Raw genomic sequence first — 15,724 nt, 5'->3', positions numbered from 1 at the left:
CTCACTTCTCCAGCTCCAGCTATGATGAACGTGTACAAGGGAATGCGTACAAGGGAGAAAGCTAAAAGCCACATGCTAAATACGCTGTCACCAAGAGCCAGCAGAAACCACTTTCAGCGGCGTTTATGTATGCTTCACGTTATCCATAAATCACAACTACGCATCAGTAACTTTAGCCACTTTGACGTTATTTCCTGGATTTTAAAATAGTTATAATTTAAATTCACAGTTGCAATCATAAAACTATTATCTTTGATTTGCGTAATCTAAGAATTATGGAGAATATAACAAACGACGATTCGAAAAAATAATAAAATAGAGTAGAATAAAAGATATAACGATGGATGGATAAATAAATAAATGTAAATAAGTACGTAGTGACTCTGGCCGTCTCATCTTTAGAAATGGAGTTTTATGAAGTTCTAACATCCCTAGGACCTGATCACGTCTGGCAAATACAGTCCCCGAAGAATGATCAACAATGTTGCCATTCGTTGTAATTATTTCTGTCAATCATTATTCGGAACGGTATCAAATCATACAATTAAAAAGAAGCGGCAATCCCGCCTGTTATTTATGATTTTTTAAAAGGTAGTAAAAACACAAGTTTTGCTTTGATACGGCTATATAATAGTTAAAATTTTCAAAAATTCTCTCAAATGCATATTCTTACAGGTTTAGGCTTCGAGTATATTAAAAAAATCGATTTTTTTCACATTTCTAGCCTCTCAACCATTGAAAGTAGATTAGTTTAACCATAAATCGAACTGGAGACTTTTCAGTCTATTTTTTATAACCTCTAGATAAAAAGAGAGAGTGTATTTAAATATGTAAACCGAACAACAAACAAAACGATCAGGTTTTATGCCTCGTTAAAAAAAAATAATGCGGGATCTCTGTTAGACGTTATTGTGAAAATCATGGCCTACTATTCGTGATTCGGGTTAACGACTGTACGCTCGAGATGGTTTTTCGGAATTTTCATCGATATCCGTCACTAATTGTTTGTTTTTTATTTTTTCAGGTAAGGACCAATTCTTTCTACCAACTATTTTCGATGAAAACGGTGAGTCAAGGAAAATTTAAATTTTGTTAAAAGCTGTTGTAAAGGATCCGACACCCTTCTATACATATTTCCGTGTTCTGTTGATGTTTTCATTGATTACTCGATGCCGATAAATAAGGGGTGGGTGTATTTCGGGTAAGAGTCCAATATTGCATGCCAATATACACTTTCAACGGTCCTAGCGTTCAGGATATAGACCCTCGGAAAGATCGTGAATCAAATTACGTGTCCGAGTCCACTTAAAGTCCACCAGCAAATTGTAAAGACCACCTGGGGCGGGTGACTGATGGCCATTTGCCATACGAGGCGATATATTGGCCTTATCCATTTTTTTTTCGAAATCACAGTCGGTAATTTATTGTGTTAGATGCATCTAAGGCATAAATAGTGTGTAATATTTAATTTTTTGATAAGGGATGATTTTATTCGTCTTGTTTACTCATTAACTCAATAAACCAAATAATATTAAGAGTTTGTCAAAATGTTGAGAATCGCCAAAATCTAAAAAACTAATATCCGTTGGAACATCATGTTATCACAGGACATTCATCTACTAACAATTCGTTATTTGTAAATCACAATTACCGGAGGTCAACGCCCTCTACTGTAAACAACATTATCTGTATTGGTCATTACGTCCCACTATCGGAATGCATCTGGAAATTCAACATCAAATATTTTTTTCATGGTTAAAAATATTACTTTTTTCTACTTCTGAACCAAATAATACAAAATTCATTAATACATTACAACAATTAGCGACGGTCAACGCCCTTTATAGTAAACAACACGATCTGGGCCGGTCGTTAAGGAAAATACGGGATATTTTGGCGCGAAATTACGCTGACCTGTATAAGGCAAATCAGGTCACCCGTTTACTTTATAAATATCACACCTCGGTCCCGTTCTAAAACAAAGAAAACACGATACGCCCGAGTTAGATCGAGCTGGCCTGGACATGTCGTGACGAGGACGACGACGAAATATGAAATATACCGGAAATTGCTTGTCGCACAGGCCTCGGGGGACCTGGTGACGCTGAAATACAGCCCGAAGACCCGATAACGTTGGGTGAGGGGGGCGCAGCCCTACGCGTTGCCCTTATGAAACGGTGTCACGCACCGTCTGAATGGTGTGTTTTCCAACCGGCAACGGGGCACTCCTTCCGAAAAATTGATTAAACTACCGAATGACCCGAACAAGAGAACATCGATCTCGTCAGTGATGATGTCATAGTCGTCGGGAGGCAACGCGACACACATCAGATCATCTGTTAAACAATGGTCAGTTTAGAAACAAAGTCAATGATATGTGGCAGGTTTTAAAGTTGTATCCCTTGAAAAAAGATGTTTATGTTTTGATTTATTTCACCTATTTTCAAAGCTCAACCCTTTAAGAATACGCCCTTAAGAGGCATTTTCAAGAATAGCATTGTTTTCAGAGATATAGCTGCTTTAGCGACGAAGCATATAACAGTCTAATAAGAAAAAAACAGCAGTTTATTGTTACACAAAATTTAGTCATGGTGATCGATCCGCATTTCTAAGCTCGATGGTGACGCCTCGTGTTTCATAGAGTGATGAAATGTTGTGTCAATTTTTTTATAGCCTATAAAGGTTCATATTTCTTCTCAATAAGTGAAAACAGACGTGATAGATTATGATTAATGTCTCCCTATTAAAGCGTAATATATTATAAAATAGTTTTTCAACGTTCCTTACGCAAATATCCCCCTTTTTATCGTTTGTTTGAGTAAATGTAAAAAATGCAAAGCTTGGCGTTTACTGAATGGAAAAAAAACCGTGCTGGTATTTGTTTGTTGGTTAAGCAACGCCGTCTCTGATATTGTAATGAAATAGTTTAAAGTCAATCGCAGTGACCTCGTTAATTCCTTATCAAAAATGGCCGAAGTTCCCGGAATAGACAATAAACAAAGGTGTTGTCACCCAGTCGTAGACAAAGATAATTTCTCTAGGTGAGTAAGCTTAATCTACATTTCATTTAACTGTATCTGTCTTCTGATACAGAACCCAAAGTCGGTTCGTTTTTGAAACGTTTATTGTTGTTTGAGTACTTTTCAAGTGTTGAACGCTTAACTAATGGTCATAAATATGGTAAGATAATATACAGTTGTACGAAAAATGTTACTTATAATAGAGAAATTGCTTCTTACACAATGTTATTAAGGTGTCTATCTATACAGATTATTCTAGCCTTTTGAATGTTAAAATTTCTCTCATCCAAGTTTCAACAATCAATAATATTCCTAGTAATAGTAATTACTATTTTCAATCGCTAGTTTTTTTATTATCGACTGTTTCTAACTAATTTCAGTCGATAGTTCCTAACGCTAATTGCAACCATAACACTAGTATCTTTAACTTACAATAATTTAACAGTCATGGGAAAGAAACAAATAATAAAATAGAAAAAATAAAATAGATACAGATAATAGAATAAATAGATAAATAACTAAATGAACAAATAGAAAATAATAGATGGAATGAAATTAAAAAGAGAAAACTGGAATAATCTGTAAACAAACTCGTTATTTGATGAAACACATCTTGGACAGCACAAAACACAGTAAAATCGACAGAATAAAGAAGAGTAGTAACTCAAAAGGTTGAAAATAAAGAAAAGATGGCGAAAAAAAAAAGGAAAAATGATCAGAATACATGGCAGTCAAATATTTTAATGCATTCCTGTCCGAGAACTATTTCAACTAGTTTTACCCTTAAGAAAGGGTTTATCTAGACTGATCCTACTGTTCAACAACTTAGAGACCATCCCAGAAGACACCCGGTCTTACCCAGCCTGGTTACTGGAATGGTTATCCCATACCGATTTCTCCACTGTTGCCTATAAAGGCATTTACAATTACAATCACAAACGTAAAGTACATGGAAACTGCGACTATCGCAACAGTAAGAGGACCGTTCTGTCACCTTAACCACTGCGCAACCCAGCCGGTTAAAGAAAAGGTTTGTTTTCGCATCAGGAGACCCGAAAAACTTATATCCCGAAGAACAACAATATATTAAGCGATTTTAAATAACACCACGTTAAAATCCTCGTCAACGTGGAGACCCAACAGTCCCAGCGAACAAATAAACCCATCAAAACAAAATTTGCGCCCTTTTTTTCCATCAACCGCCGCGCTACATTTTTTTCTCTCTCCTCTCGGCATCTGGCCGAACCAACCCCCCTCCACCAGACTAAGTTATTTGAAAAATTCAGAAAGCTCGTTAGCCATTCTTCGTCGTTCCGTCGACGTACCCCTTCCGTCGGCGTTCGGCGGCCATTATTTTTCAATTTTTCGCGTATCGAACGCCTCCCCGGGCTTACGACAGAACCCGTAAATATTTATCGCATAGTTGTTAAGCATCTGAACGAGACCACCGTACGAATTTTAATGTTTATTTAATGTCGGACGGGTGGTGTTTAATGTTATATGTAAGGAGGCGACGCCAACTTTGTTTTATAATGAAATTTTCAGCTTACTTCCCGTCCCTAAACGATGGCATGGTTTGGTCCAGGAAAACTGTTCCTGTTTCTTGTTCGTCATGTCAAAAAAACATATAGTCACAAAATGGACAGACTTAGAATGCTATGTTCCACGTATAAAGTTGTGGCCAAATTCTGTTAATCAAAAACCACCCAAAAATGTTTATTTTCGAAATACCCCAAAAGACACTTCATAATCTGACAACTGATTTTCTAATCGTACATTGTTATTGCCTTAAATATTATAAAGTAAAAAACTTTAAATTCAAAAATCATTTATCCGAAATATACCTAAAATGCAATATTTGAATTTACAGATTACGAGACCTCCTTTTCTTTTTTATATACTTTTTTATGGGTACTTAATTGGCCACTATCGATATTATATGTAGCAATGCAAATGCCCTTTGCTATTGCATAAATAGGATTTATATTTTTGATACGCCAAATCAAGCGACACCTAATTATTATTTTTCTTATTACATTGCCTTCGCTCAGAATGTTGTGCAGAATTTTAAAAATATTACCATTTGCTGAAATAATACCTGAATGCACATTTTTGTCAATAAATCGAAAGAATGAATGATATGAATTCAAATATCTTCCTAGTACCATTAAATAGTATTTAGATAACATAACATAATAGCAGTCATAAAAAAATATATATATATATATATATATATATATATATATATATAGCAATTCATGTATTATAATTCTCAGATCAGTACTGACCTCGTAATTCTTTTTGAAGATCATAATGTGGCCAGAGCAACTGCTGATTCCATTATTTAACTTTTAATCATATTTCCTTTTTTTATAAGTTAAAGAGAAACTGTGAATATACACATGTTGTTTATTTAAATTCAATAATCAATGTACATTTTAATGAAATTACTATTAAAATTGCAATTAGAAATTGCACCTTGGTTCCACATTTGGATCCATAGTTATCTGATCAGTCTGAAATGCAGAGAATAAACCTTCCTGTTCTTGAAATTTATCATTTTTTATTTTTAGAAAGCGTTTCTACGCTAGAACAAAATCCTTTGGAATATAAACTATTTCATTTAAACTTCTGCATCCTGGAAAACAACAAAATAAGGCTATGGCAACAAATATCCTTAAAATTTTACGCAAAAATAAAAAAAATAAATATAAACTAAGATATTTGACGATATTGGAAATCGAAAGAAGAGAAAGAAACCTACCATCTTTTTACCTTCAGACCTCTAGTGTTCATTCCCATTCTAGATTTCTGTTTTGTGTACAAAATTCTAATGTAAATAAAATAATGGAGGGCTTTTTCTGTTCTAAATTTTTGCTATTATTAACTTGAAACTTCCGGAAAGGATTTTAGACATATTGTTATAATTATGTATGATTTGTGTGGTCTTATAACCAAAATATTATTTGCATAATGATTAGATAGCACCACAGTAATTTCGTAAAAGTAAAGGTGACCGAATATATATAGATATCGCGGAGAAAACAAGAACATTACCATTAGACAGCTATTTTGCACAATATAACACCCATGTACCAATCCAAGCCGTTTTAATCGAAACGTACGCCCACATTGTCATATTTTTTCGGATTTTTTTCACCTACACAATTAAAATCGCAAACGACACGGACAAAGAAACGCTGAAAATGCGCGGCGTTGTGGGTAAACGAACAAATCATTTGGCTTAATTGGTTATTTTTAGCTCAATAATTAAACTTTCGCCAGTTAACAAGTTTAGAATCGTTTTTATGTGCAGACGTAATTTTCGGAAACGTTTGCACGAAACGATCAAAATCAGTAGCTTTTATGAATCGTGATGTCAATATTTTATCAAGAAATGTCATCTTAGCTCAGTTTTGATATATATATAGTTGACAAGCAACACCCAATTGGGGCAATACAAAGATGAGTGAAATAATCATGGAAAATAAATGAAAATCACAGGTAGTGCATTTGACATGATCTTCAAAATAATAGTGTTCCTTCAACAAAGAAAAATCAATTAAAATTAGCTCACATTCTTCATAAAACTGCGATTATTTAATATATTCCATGTTTGGTCATGTAAAGCATTTGGATATAGTGTAAAACACGTTAGATTCCAATGTCACTGACCTAGGACCTTTTGTGTCCCGACTAGGGAGCTTCAGGGGCTTCACCGTTGATGCACGACTAAATTTACGATATCAGAAACAATTTTCCGATATTGCTCGGTTTTCTTTTTTATATGTTGAAAGAGAAAGCCTCGAGACCATTAATCGTAAAAATATATCGTCTGCAGTCACTTTCCACGCGATGTTATGGTCATCTAGCATTAAGATGATCACAGACTCGATGACTTTTATTTCTTTTTCTTATGCGTCAATTGGAATCGGGTGAAATCGACGATGTCGCTTTCGTTAAGATACTTTAAACGCGTCGGGTTATTTTTATTACGTTTTGCCGCTCTATTTCATTCTAATTTCGAGTCCGCAGAGGCTTCAGTTTATAATTTCATACGGTACCCCTTAAATTAACGGATTAGAGTGGAGCTTCACGCAGCTCTATGCGGCCGACGCCTCCATCCTCCTCCCTGCCGCCACCACCACCCTCAGTTTTAACTGTTCTCTTTTGTGATACTACTCCCTCTCTGCAGGGGGTGCAGGATGACGGGGAGGGCGCGGGTGGCCGACGTGCGACGGTCCATTACGGCTCAGAGGAAATCCTTTTATTTCCCTTTTTTATATCGGCTTGACGTAGAAACGTTTATTGTTGGGTTTGTGTCGCATTGATTTTTTAATGTTTGCTGGCGTTCGTCTTTCATGCGAACACCCACGATATAACGTCGGGTAGAATGGTTAACTTGTGAATAACGTTTTATTTTTTTTTCTCATTTTAATTTTAGGATTTACAATAATATAATTATAATTTCCTATTTGAAGAAATGGTGAATGCGAAATATAAAATACCCATTTCTGACAACCGATACGCATTCACGTACTAACATTTTCAAGACAAGATGTTCTTAGGAATTTCAAGCAATCCTAGCACCCCAGTTCACTATACCCAGTCATTATTACAAGAACAAGAGATAATAAAACATTTCGAACAAATGGCGGATGCGCCCCTCTAAGCAATATCCCCGATTTCCGACAACCGATACACATTAAGAGACTCGGATTTACAATGCAAAACCTCCTTTAAAGTCCCAACGACCTATAAAAGGGAGCCCGACCTCATATTTCTCCGTGGGACAGTTTGTTTTTTCGTTATTTTTTTTTCTCGTTCTTCGGCCTCGATAACAGTTTGATTTTATTTTTAAGATCGTGATTCCCCGGGTCCCGTCGTCGGCCTCCCGGATCCCGCTTTAATGGCCCGGCCCTGGGGAAACGACCTATTGATATCGTAACTTTGTTTCATTTCGTCGGATGGGACCCGAGTTTGTTGGGGCGCGGGAGCATTTTTCGTCAGCTATCTGGGGAGTCTCATTATCTCTCGCTTTATTTATTGGGCGAGTTTCTCCTTTTTCCTGTTCTTGTTTTGTTTTGGATTGCTCGTCGTACGAGTAGCCAACTTGGTGATTCAAGCACTTCTATCTATCTATCATAGACACTTGGAGGGAAATCATTCATCGAGATCTTTTAATAGACACTATAGAAGAGGCTACTTAAAAAATTAACTTTATATAGCTTCATTATCATGTTGATATTGAGACAATCTAACTTCTGAAAGTAAGCATCATGCAAAAACACTTGAAGACATGTAGGTGCAAAAAGATCCTTTTCAAAGTGATGTTTTTAAACAAGGTGATTTTAAGGAAAGTATTGTTTTCTCCACCATGACTACCTCAGAGAAAGTCATTTATATTTGCTTTAATATTATAAATATACATACGATCAGAAAGCCTTTAAACTATAAACCACTTAAAACTCACCAAATGCTCTACAGGTTTTAACAAAAAAAATTGTGATTTTGATAACATTTCCACAATAAGTCGTCAATTTTAAAATCATTGAAATACTCTGTTAGTTTGAGAAGAATATTGCTGACTTTGGAAACCTTTTCCTATGTTTTTGTAATATCGAAACAAAACCAGTAGCCACAGCCGGTAAAATAATGTTAATTTTACATAATTGATAGTAACTACAACGCAACAACATTTAAATTATATATATTTGATGATGTATAGATGATTTTCTAAACTTTTGGACTGTAAAAGTGTACCTGACATCGTACAAAATTTCCTTGTAATATCAGGGTAAATAAAATGCACAAATTGTGATTTTAAAGCTTATTTAATAACAGCCTTACAAACTTATAAGCATTTACAAGTGCAATACTCCATCAAGTACTTTACAAAATCTGTGTTTAAACTTCAGCGACATTTGGACTCATACATTGTCTATACATAAGTATTTCTCAAATTGTTTGAAACTTCTGTCTGCCATAATACACACAAACCAATCTGAAGACACTTAATAAAATTACATTGTTCAATCAAATGTGTATACAAAATATGTACTCACCTTTGACTTGGTGAAATATATCTTATTGAACTGTTATCGATGTACAAGAAACCAGATATTTGATGTTACCTTTTTGTAATCTAACTGTAATAATATTTAACTGACAATTTTTGAAGGCTTGCGTTTAATTAAAATTTTTCTTTACATTTTGGGAATATATGGTTTAGTAGTGAATATGCAGCGACAGCTCAGTTAGAAGCTCATCATCTGTTTGGTTGACATTTGAATGTTCTACGAATATATGCAGACTTTGCGCACACTTCTAAAACTAAGTCCTTTACATTATATCAAATATAATGTTCCGTATTATTTGATAACTGAAAAAAGAATAAAATTATTAAGGACTCATTAAACAATAAACAAAAGAAATGAGGCCTAACCCCAAATTTAATCAACAGTGTTATGTACCTCGATATTACGTTTATAAGATACTTTAGACATAATTAAAGGTAGAGGTTATTAGAAAGGCCTTAACAGCAATAAATTACCGATTTTCACACAAAACCATATAAAGTATAATGTTCTAAAAACCCAATGACTTCCCGGCCAACTTCATTTGCCACAACAAACAACGACGATATTAATATAATGATATTTCCATGTTCGGCGTCAAAACACACGTTAGCATTCCGCGCAATAACGAGCGAAAAGTGTAGCGCGACCGTCGAGGCAAGGAATGGGGACGGATCACGTACGCTCGTAAAACGTTGTAACGGAGTCGGACCGTATGCACGATCGTCTAAATAACCGCAATAAAAATAAAATAGTAAATAAAAAACGACGCGGTCGGCCTAACTATCAACGGTAGCGGTTTCGGAAAAACATTTTAATGGTTTCAGATGGCGTGGTAAAGCCGACGCGAGGCCTCCCTCTCCGGCGGCACGCTGGATTTACGCGATTTCGATTTTTCGAGGGACGGAACGCACGCCGTTTTTTCGAATTAATAATGGATAAAGCGGGCTTGGTTCGCGCGCGAGTTTATATCACCGGGTCGGTACGGTTTGCACCCATCCGACTATTATGGCCGAATTTTACGGTAGTTACCGATCGATTTGTACCGATTAAACGTTAATTGACATATCTGACGTTGAATTAATAAAGTCATAGGCCGGACAATTATGAATTTCGAAACGGTAAAACGCTTTTCGGGGATACGGAGAGGGACAAAAAGGGGAGAATTACACTGCTACGCTCCATTAAATGTTACGTATCACGGGACGGGGTCCCGGTTTGGGGAAACCGGACCAAAAAAAAGCGAAATTGCGTTATTTGACGAGTAAACAAGATTCCCCGGATAATAAAGCCTACCAACCTAAAAAAACACGAATTCCAAAGACAAACCGCGATAATCAGTATGTGTAACGGAGAATTTATCGAGGTTGACGCTTGGGACTCTCTCTGGATTTAGCCGTAACGCACACAGACACATCTCGCGCAGGAGAAAAACATCGCATTTGCTGCGTTAAAAGCGGCGACTCGTATAGTTCAACTTTCGTTTTCATTTTTTCTTGCTTGGATCTCGTTTTTGATATATCTGACAGAGTTCAAGTTGATATGGAGTAGAAGTTAAAAGCTAACATTTATATAAAAACGCTTTTTCTATTTTAATATTTATATTTGTCCCAAAATTGTGACAGATTGTCGAAATTCACACAGAACATAATAACGTTTGCATAGTAGGCTTATCGATATATCTATAAAATCGATAAAACAATATCTATATATTTTTCTGGATAGGTATCAGAGAGAAAGGTGTACGTTATCAGAAAATGTATCAAAAACCGTTAACAAACGGATATGTCTTCCGGATCACGAACCTATTTTAATTAACAAATATAACGATATGTAGATACATCGATATATAAAAATATCGACATTTTGTTATTGATTTAAATGTGTTTCTATGGAACACTTTGTAAATACTTTGGAACATTTTTATATATAATAACCTTTTCAATGCTCTTACTGTAGCCTGCGATATATTATTATATTCAATATGTTTTAAAAAATGTGCATAAACATATATAGATATGTTAATGCGCATATATATAGACTACTGATTCAAAGTTGATTATATATTTCAGAATATCAAGGGCATTTAGAACATTTAAAATTAAATTTAAAAACAACATTACTTAAATAGTAGTTTTACTGGTCGGAATTCAACGTTATAACGAAAAGAGTTATTTTTTATTAGTGTTTAGTTGATCCTATAACGATGTTAATAAAATAAAACCGACGAAGAATTTGGTTGAAATAACAGTTGTTTATTGTCTTTTTTCAACTGTTTTATACACACATGTAACATATTTTTATAACATACTTTCTATCGAAAGAATTATATTTAACTTTATGAGCTACTGTCAAATTTCAACCACTGCGCGATCTCCAGTATTAAAAATACATGTCCTTCCATGTTTCCTCTTCATTAAACTTTGGTAGGAACTCTAAAAATAACTTTCGAAAACTCACTTGGAGTAAATCTAAAAAGTCTCCAAACATTTTTCCCTTGTGTCCTAATTTCGGTATCATGGATATATATAAGTTCTATTTTGTCTGTTTCATTACATATTTACATTATTTAACATTTAAATTGGCTCTATATTGTTTACAGAGCACAAAATTTCTACTATATGTCGTTGAATATTAAAACATTGACAGATTAACGTTTCTTTTTAAATTGGTTGCCCTGTATTTGGTGTCGTGATTTAAAATAGAAAGACGAACATTTAGAAAAGTGCTGTAGTGACGGTCAGTTATAATCTTCATAATAAGCTTCATTAATAATTCATTCAACATATTTTTAACAAGTTATTTGTTATTGAATATCATTATTTTTGAAGTATTAGTTTAGTTTAAAACAAGGTGCTTCTTGAATCTTCTTATAGTCTGAGATTTAAGTACTTATTAATAAATATCTTGAGTTGTTTGTGATATTTTCGGCAGTAACTTCATTAATAATCCATCTCACATAAACTTCATGTTTAAAATCGTGCGATTTTCTATTATAAGGACCGCAATTATAAACTAACAGATACCAGATACAATAACATAGTCTAAAACGGCAATTACGCTCGAAAATCCCGTTCCCACCGTCATTCCTTCACCCGCCGAGCGAAAGAATAAACAATAACAGAACGCAAAAAGTATATACGCGCAAATTCAAGCCTGAGAAACCGGACAGCCTTGGAGCGCGAAACAACGAGGAAGAAAAAAAAGAACGTTTCATTCAAGCGGAATAGGTCGAAATCGGCTTAAAGGAATCTCCCGTCTTTTTTCACCGCGCCGATGCCCCCCTCGCCACTCTCTCTCTCGCTCTCGTTTTTTTATTCTTTATTCTTCGGCGCGGCTATTAAAACACACCGAGAACATCTGAGGCAAAATAAAAATGTTGATTCGCTTTGAGGGGGCACCAACGTTTATTTTTCCCTTTTGGGGCTGCTGTATGGGAAATGAGACGTCGAAACCGTATTTTGTATGCTTTAGAGCGTTAATCAGCAATGCTGAATCTTCCTCATGAAACATCCTGACGGAAGAACCAAAAGCCAAAAAGTATGATCCAACTTAGTTAACCACGATTATATAATATGTGCAACAAAAATTATCCAACCTAGTTAACCTCAATATCAAAATATGTATAAACTATGATCCAACTTATTAACCTCCATAATAAAATATTTACAACAAAAATGATCCAACTTTGTTAACCTCGATGGTGAAATATGTTTTAAAAAAAAAGTGTGATCCAACTTAGTTAACCTCAATATTAAAGATGTATAAACTATGATACAACTTAGTTAACCTCCATAATAAAATTTTTACAACAAAAATGATCCAACTTTGTTAACCTCGATGGTGAAATATGTTTAAAAAAATAATAATGATCCAACTTAGTTAACCTCGATGTTAGAATTTGTACAACAAAAAAGTTCCAACTTTGTTATCCTCGATGGTGAAATATGTTTAAAAAAAACTGTGATCCAACTTAGTTAATCTCGATATTAAAATATATATAAACAATGATCCAAATTTGTTAACCTCCATAATAAAATATTTACTACAAAAATGATCCAAATATGTTAACCTCGATGGTGAAATATGTTAAAAAATAAAACAATGATCCAACTTAGTTAACCTCGATATTAGAATATGTACAACAAAAATGATCCAACTTTGTTATCCTCGATGGTGAAATATGTTTAAAAAAAAAATGTGATCCAACTTAGTTAACCTCCATAATAAAATTTTTACAACAAAAATGATCCAACTTTATTAACCTCGATATTAGAATTTGTACGACAAAAATGTTCCAACTTTGTTAACCTCGATGGTGAAATATGTTTAAAAAAAAATAAAATAATGATCCAACTTTCTTATCCTCGATGGTGAAATATGTTTAAAAAAAACTGTGATCCAACTTACTTAACCTCGATATTAAAATATATATAAAGAATGATCCAACTATGTTAACCTCGATGGTGAAATATGTTTTTAAAAATTAAAAAAAAAACTATGATCCAACTTAGTTAACCTGGATGGGAGAGCTATTAAAGTGGTATTGGGTGGATAGATTTGAAGATATTGGATTTAGTTAATAAAATATGTATTGAAAAATTCTTAAAATGAAATAAAATCTTTGAAATTAACCAAACCAAAAAGTGATACAAGAAGAATGATCCGACTGCACGCACAGAATAATAGTTTTATATAGTTGTTAAATATTCAAATTAAAAAAATACCACATTATTTTTGGTTATTTTCTAGCCATGTTGAGTACATTTTTCTTTTTGGTGTATAGAATGACTTTTGTTTGGTTTGGTTTGGAAAAATATAGGAAAATGAGCCTACTACATGTTTGATTATTCTCTCAAGTATTTACTAACACTGTAAACTAGTTTTGATGAATTTTTATTTGCAAATTTAAGATCGAATTGCATTATTGTTTTTTACTACGTTTCTGTACTTTTCTAGCTGTTTTTGAGCTATAGGTGGAAAATAACGAGGCTTGAAATTCTTTCAAGGTTTACTTGTTCATAAGAATGGCCCATAAGCTATCAATTCCCCTGTCACCCAATTTCCTTTATGATTTCAACGATTCAACAATTGATACATTTAAAACGAAAACACACTCTCTATAATCATTCATTGTCAGAAAACATGTAAACGTCTAATAGATTAAGGAGCTAATGGAGCTGACCAATAAAATGCACTGATGATTCACCACTGTTATTCCAAACAAAATTACCACAATTAGGAAATATGAGCAACCAGCAGCGCTTATTAAAGCTACTCGGGATTATACTGGTACAATTGGAGGGCCTGGAAAATACTAATTTAATGTCTACAAACATTTTCGTCAACAACTAAAACAGTTTTTTTGGCCAATTTCAACTTCCAAGTTATCACATAATTTTTTGACGTTCTATTGAACGCCGCCTACCTCGATTCGTGCGGCGAGAAGAACGATTTCCCAGTCTCGTCTGCACCGCGGCGCGTATGATATATTTTCGGCGAATGTGTGGTAATATAATCACAACAAAGCCTTTTTATTTACATAAGGCTCTATCCTGGAAACCGTACCTCGCCCTTTCGGAAACGTTAAGGACCCCATCCCCAATTCCATTTCGCGAAAGAATTGAGCCGTAAAAGCGGCCGAATATCTGGGCCCCGATAAGGAAAAAATAAACAGCCTAAAACAGAAAGGAAACGGGGAACTCCGTCCGCATTTTTACATAGTTCTGTGCCGTCGTTTTTTCCATTTCGGGAATTTGTTTTTTACGTGTTTATCGATGGGAAAGCTTTTAAAGTGATATTGGATCGATATATTCGAAGATGCCTGAATTAGTTAATAAAATATATGTAGAAGCCTTAAAATCAAATGAAAACTACGAAATTATCAAAATCAAAAAGTAATATAAAAAATAATACTCTAAACTCGATGATAAACATGTGTATAAAAATTGATCCAACTTAGTTAATCTCGATAATAAAATATATACAAAAAAAGATCCTACTTTGTTAATCTCGATAATGAAATATATTTTTTTTTAAGTATGATAGAACTTTGTTAATCTCGGTGGTAAAATGTATTAAATAAAAAACTATAATCCAACTTAGTTAATCTCGATAATAAATTATGTTGAAAAAAATAATCCAGCACTTTTAATCTCGATGATAAAATATGTACAAAAAAATGGTCCAACTTAGTTAACTTCGATGATAAAATATGTACAAAAAAATTATCCAACTGTGTTAATCTCGATGATAAAATATGTAGAAAAAAAGATCCTACTTTGTTAATCTCCATAGTGAAATATATATTTTTTAAAGTATGATCCAATTTAGTTAATCTCCATAATAAGATACCTACAAAAAATTATCCAACTTATTATCCTTGATGTTAAAATATGTATAAAAAATTATCCAACTGTGTTAATCTCGATGGTGAAATATATTTAAGAAAAAAAGTATGATCCAACTTAGTTCACCTCGATAATAAAATATCTCTTTAAATATCATCCAACTTTCTTAATCTCAATGGTGAAATATATTTTTAAAAAAACTATGTTCCAACTTAGTTAATCTCGATGATAAAATATGTAGAAAAAAAATTATCCAACTGTGTTAATCTCCCTGATA

At 33.9% G+C, this 15,724-nt stretch overlaps 1 protein-coding gene and 1 long non-coding RNA gene across 3 annotated transcripts in view; one reads left to right on the top strand and one right to left on the bottom strand.

Annotated features, from left to right (window-relative positions):
* Positions 1–15,724, top strand: part of LOC143202527 (uncharacterized) — an 83,915-nt gene that overhangs the window by 53,453 nt on the left and 14,738 nt on the right. The gene's annotated exons all lie outside the window — the stretch shown is intronic.
* Positions 8,836–9,712, bottom strand: LOC143202546 (uncharacterized). Its single transcript, XR_013007178.1, has 3 exons — positions 9,574–9,712; positions 9,086–9,402; positions 8,836–9,024 (listed from the first exon to the last, which is right to left on the bottom strand). It is a non-coding gene; the product is annotated as an uncharacterized LOC143202546 (long non-coding RNA).

Source organism: Rhynchophorus ferrugineus, unplaced genomic scaffold (assembly GCF_030347505.1).
Source record: "Rhynchophorus ferrugineus isolate W39M unplaced genomic scaffold, kcgeb_rfMv2 rfM9, whole genome shotgun sequence".
In the NCBI taxonomy this organism is placed as follows: Eukaryota; Metazoa; Arthropoda; class Insecta; order Coleoptera; family Curculionidae; genus Rhynchophorus; species Rhynchophorus ferrugineus.
Note: the sequence above shows the minus strand (reverse complement) of the source record. Positions and strands in the feature narration are given on the sequence as shown.